A 6,000-nucleotide genomic window follows, 5' to 3' on the forward strand; every position below is an offset into this window, starting at 1 on the left:
CCAGTTTATTTTTATTTTTCCTAGGAATAAAAGAAGGAAATATGGAGTCATGGAAAGATCTTAATTGATTTGCTTTCAGATTATATCTAGCCCACAGATACAAGATCTCACTGATTATAAACAATAAAAATACAAGTATTATTTTGGCGGCTAAGGGCTTATTCTGTTTTCATTCAAATATTTAATTCTTGATTCTGTGTTATGTAGTTTTTGTTTTTTAAAAAGGTAAAACTAAACTTTTCAAAAAATTTAGTTGCTTTGCATTGCTCTTGCTGTTTGTTATTATTTACTATACATTATTCTGGAATTGAGTACCTGGGTGGTTAAAATTATTAAGTGCTCAGCTACTAGCCAAAAGGTTGGCTGTTGGAACCCACCCAGAGATCCTTCAGAAGAAAGACACAGCGATCTGCTTTTGAAAGGTCACAGCCTTGAAAACTCTATGCAGCAGATCTACTGTGCTCACCTAGGGTAGCCATGAGTTGGAATCTACCTGGTGGTAAGTAACAACATACCTTATTCTCGATTTTTTTGGTATCACTGTAATCAGGTAAGATGTGATTCTTTCTATGCCTTGTTTTTCTAATGACAAAATAACATTAGCACTATTCAACTTCAGAATGGATGCATGTTGATTCTGGTGGCTTCTGCTGTGTGTTAGTTGAACCACGAACTTTTTGTCAACATTCAGTATATAAACATGCATATAAATAAAGATATAAATACAGACATACCTATAATTGTTTCTTTTTATACCAAGTTGTAGAGAAAAATCAAGTTCATAGACTACTCCAGAAACACACATTATGCTGTCTGTGCCAGAAGTTGCCGTCTGCTCTCTGTGCAACCCAGCACCATTTCCCTAACTTGACCTCCTGTATATTTCAGTGGCTAGAAGCCTGGCAGTTACATTTCACCGAATCCCTGGTTAGCTGGATTCCAGGTGAGATTTTGCCAGTGAGAGGCATTTGTGAGAGATTTTAAAGATGATAGAGAGAAAGCAGAGTCATGTTATTGTTCCTCCAGAAATGGTGGGCAGAAACATGGTCTTCAGAGGATTTGAGGTTTCGCCGTGATCTCCAGGTGTTTCCCGGTGAATCGCTTACTATGGTACTGTTGCTCTCACTTGATAGGCAGTTGCAATCATTCTGGCAGTTTTCTGTGGCTTCTGAAACTCCAGGTCCTGCTAGTGGTGAGCCTCAGAATTAGTGGAGACCTTCCATGACTTTTGTTTCTCCAGTCATTCCAACAATTAGAAAAATACTTAAGGCCTTCTATTGAATTTGATCCTGTCTATAATAACTCAAACAGTGGCTCTGTTCCAGGCAGGACCCTCTGAGAAACCACTGAAAGTGGTTCTAGGAAACAGACATGGAAAACAAGAAGGATCTGGGATAGTTTGTTGGCCTGATTATGTTTGGAGATAAAAATAACTTCATTGTCAACAAATAATGAGATGTTGGTCGTCCATGACATTGATTTTTTTTTTAAAAGCATTTAAATTATCAATTGTAGTTGTCTGAAATAAAGTGCCAATTAAACACAAAACTTTGGAAACTAAGTGGGTGCTATAATAAAACATTCTTAGGGGAAATGATGACTACAAGGACTATAGAGTAGCCTATCTGCTTATGACTGCACGACTTCTTTCTACAAAAGAAATTGAAAAGCTCAGGGATTTAAGTTTTCAGCTCAAGACGTGATCACAGAACTAAAGAGCTTCCTAAAAATTATCTTACTCTTTTAGTCAAATACAAGACCAATGTATTTGAAAATTAGAACCATAATTTGATGCTGTGTATTGCAGAATTACAAAGCACATTGAATTTCCAGCCTTACTTAGTATCTTATGTGAAAGGTAGGACACTTATTAGGAAAGAGCATTGAATTTGATTGGATCCTGATGGATCTGAACCTTCAAATTCTATTGAACCTCCTTGTTAGTAGAAGAGCCCTTTCTGCCCTGTCTGAAGACCCTGTAAGAGCTGCAGTTGAGGCCGTTACCTTGCTTGGGGTTACTGATTCTCCACAAGATGCACTCCATCACCTCCTATTGCTTCCAGACCCATAACTAGAGTCAGGTCACAGAAGAATGAGTACATAGTCTGACTTGGGAGGAGACAACTTACACATTGAAAGAATTGAAACAATTTTCTCATTTATATTGGCAAAAACCTTGGAAATAATGGTAGGAATAGATTCTAAGGGCCATAGACTAGGGAGATAGAAACAAAAGATTGGATTAAACCACATTCATTAATGTTATTGCATTTTCCAGGTATTCTGGATTCAAGATGTTTGAGGCTTGAGGATACAATTGTGGCTCACCAATATAGTCAGTAAACTGAAACCTGGAGTCTGTGGTGGCCTGGGCTAAATGAAATTGAGATGTCAGAACGTCCAGGCTATAATGTAGAAGGAGGTATTCAAAGGAAGATATGCTACTGTGGATTTATCAAGTGTGACCTTCTCCCCATACTCTTACTATGTTACGTGGCAGGGCTCAGAGGCCATCCCTTTACCAAAGTACTATAAGATATACACCAGTGAGGGGAGTAACAGCATACTGGGAAAGCTCTATAGTGGCAATCCTCTATGGGTCAAGGATGCAGGACAGGAGGTAATTCCATTGAAATAGGCTTCCTGAGTTCATTGGGGATAATAGGATCTTTGGCAGAGACCAAGAGACAGGACTTAATCTCCAGAGTCAAGGTGGTCATGATTCCCAAAGTGGGCAGCAGACTAAAGCAGTGAGCGAAATGACTTAAACCACAGGGACTACTGGTATGGATCATAGTATCTATTGGACTGAAATAGATGTGCTGCCTGCTTGATTTCTGTAACTGAAAACATTCTAGGTCTTGTCATCATGAGAAAACACTGCACTGGGACTGCTGGTTGTGAAAGATAAGGTCCTAGATTCTAGAATGAGACAAAGTAAACTAAATTATTCTTGTTTTTTGTTGTTGTTGTTTGTTTCATGCTGTTAGTTAACTTTCCACTTTCCTTTGGTAGCTCAGAAAGGAAAAGTTTTGGAGAAATCCTTCGACTTGGGGAAAGAGATGTTGGAAGTAAGACCTCTGAAGAGAGAGAGAGAGATGAGTTAACCACAGGGCATGAGGCTGGGCCCTCAGAAGAAAGATGTCTCCCACAAAACGAATCCTGTGGCTTAAATGAACAACATTTGATACTGATACGCAGGAGTACATTGTGTATTGCTCCTTGCTGCAACCTCCATCTATTATCTGCATACATTAGGGGAAGTCCCCAAACAACGTAGAAATCACAACAGTAAACTTACCTGTTTTGTTTTAATTTTTTTTCCTATGCTGTATTCCAGGACTTGAACATCACCTGGCACATAGCAGGTGCTCAGTAAAAAATTCTGAATGAATGGATCAAGAGTGCTTTTGGAAATGATTGGTTTGTCCGTATTTACGATGAAATGTGAGAAGTGCAGATGCTAGGTGTACTGATAAGATAGTTATAGGTATTTAAAAATAAGAAAACAAAAAGAAGCTGTGGTTTGGAGTTCGGAGTAAGAGGTGTAGACAACACCTGGTATTTAGGTACATATACCCTGCACCCACCAGAGAAACCTTAGAAATACTGGAGAGGGCATCAATTATTTGGGATGGAGATTCAAGTGATTTTCTATGAATTTCAAGGGAAAGGTTGACTTCAAGAGGCTGAAGGACTTGGGGACATTAGGTCCCCAATGAATATAATAGATCCATTTCAGCTAAATCCTATAAATATGCACTCACCTGGGGGAGAGTTATCAATTATCAACACAGTTCTTGTCTATATGGGAAAAATGCAAACAACAAGAGGGCACAGTCCAATTTTAGGCCAAATCAGTGCAAAATTGAAGAGACAAGTTCTACCAGCTGCCTAAGTATAAATGCTATCTGATGGGCTCTTACATTTTATGCCAGACCCTTAAAGGAGAGGATCCCTCTCCACAGGAGACTGAAAGTTCCTATTTGTCATGGGTGCATGAAGCCCCCAAGCAAGTCATGAATGGGGCACTACGTCTGTTCACGCAGGGACCCAGATGGAGAATGGTGAATGTGGGAGCAGTGTTCCCAAGTACACAGATGTTCTGCCTTGTTGTAGCTCTCTGAAGGGCTGTCCACTCAGACTTAGCTCCTACTTCCTCTGTTCTCTGATGAGGCCCAGGGGATGAACAGTGTAACAGAATGGTGGTATTGAGGCAACCAGTTCAAACATCTTCGTTATAGGCAGGTTGAAAAACAAAATGTTGTATAACAAAGCTTTAACGCAGGACAAAAACAGCCTTTCTGAATGCTTCTTCCCCCAGTGAATTCTAAATTGCTATTTAAATTTCAATACAATGTTTGTACTAAATACCAACAGAACTGTATTTTCATGGTAATAAAACTTAGGTGTGCAAATGGCAAATTTCTTTTTCTGCAACTGGACTGATTTTAGCCCTTGAGTTCCAATTTCTGCTGATGGTGGTGACTTTTATAGGGAATTCCAGGCTCACTCAGTCAAATTAGTGATTACTTAGTATTTTCAGATGTAAGTTCAATCTGTTTTGGATAACAGGATGTGTCCCCTTCCCCTCTTTTACTACTCTCCAGAGGCTATTAATTTCTGGATGTATGTGTAGGGGGCTAAAGGGTGCAGAGGACTGACATATTTTAACTAGGGATTAGGGGAGAGACATTTGGTCTAGAACGGTGCTTTTCAAAATGAGGACCTTGGACCGATAACATCAGCACCACCTGGGAACTTGTTAGAAATACAAATTCTTGGGCCACACTCCAGACTTACTGAATCAGAAACTCTGGAAGAGGAATCCAGGAATCTGCATTTTAACAAGCCTTCCAGGTGGTTAGGATGCATGCTCAAGTTTGAGAACAACTGGTCCAAAATTGTTAGAATCTACCCACTGTAGCTTCTGATGAGATGTGTAATCATTGCTGGTCTCTGCTTTTGTGGCACCAACCTCATTGCATCTGAAATGTCTATGTCCTCTTTTTCTCTCTGGTCACCTCTGTGGTCATGCTGCTTCTTTCTTAGCTTGACTAGAGTGCCTGGGCAGCTTCTCTCCACTTATGTGACTCCTCACAGCTTGGGAAACTCTTGGATACACTTTTCTACCCATTTCTACCTTATAGCCTAGGTTCCATGCTGGACACAGAGCTGCTCTGAAGGCTTGAAGTTCTCTCCCTATATTTTGGAAATTAGGAAACACTTGTCTGTTCCCTGGAATCACCCCAAACTTTTGTGCAGTTTCTGTCATCCTTGCTTGACAGGAATTTAACCCAAGAGGGGAGGGTGGTAGACCCAAAACCTACTCTGCTAGCCCTTTCTTTGTCCTACCTCTCCTTGTCCTCCTAGTCTGGGAGGATTTTTGTTTTGCTGTGTTTTTGCTTTGTTTTTGTCTGTGCTTCCTTTAGAATGAAAAGAAAAAAAAATCTTGGCTGGTCACATAGACTTCTACACTTAGTATTTTTAAAGGACCCTATGCATTGTACAAAGGAGCTCTGGTGGCGCAGTAGTTAAGTGCTTGGCTGCTAACCAAAAGGTCAGTGGTTCAAACTCACCAGGTGCTCCATAAGAGGGTGATGTGGTAGTCTGCTTCCATAAAGATTACAGCCTTGGAAACCCTGGGGGGTGGTTCTACTCTGTTCTATAGGGCCACTATGAGTCAGAATCTATTTGACAGCGGTGGGTTTTTAAGCTTTATACAAAGTATTTTTTTCTCTTGTCATTGAAAACCTTACTTGCAACACAATTGGCTCCTCACAAGTTTCAGAATCAGTTTATATATTAAAAACTTAGTATTGGGGTCTTAACTGCTTGCAAGCATCCATCTAAGATACAACTATTAGTCTACTTATCTGGACCAAAAGAGAAAGAAGGAAACCAAAGACTCGAAGAAGAAACGGGTCTATAGGACAAATAGTCTACACAAACCATGGCCTCAACTGTCCTGAGACCATAAGAACTAGATGGTGCCCGGCT

This window comes from Trichechus manatus, unplaced genomic scaffold (assembly GCF_000243295.1).
Source record: "Trichechus manatus latirostris isolate Lorelei unplaced genomic scaffold, TriManLat1.0 scaffold00193, whole genome shotgun sequence".
In the NCBI taxonomy this organism is placed as follows: domain Eukaryota; kingdom Metazoa; phylum Chordata; class Mammalia; order Sirenia; family Trichechidae; genus Trichechus; species Trichechus manatus.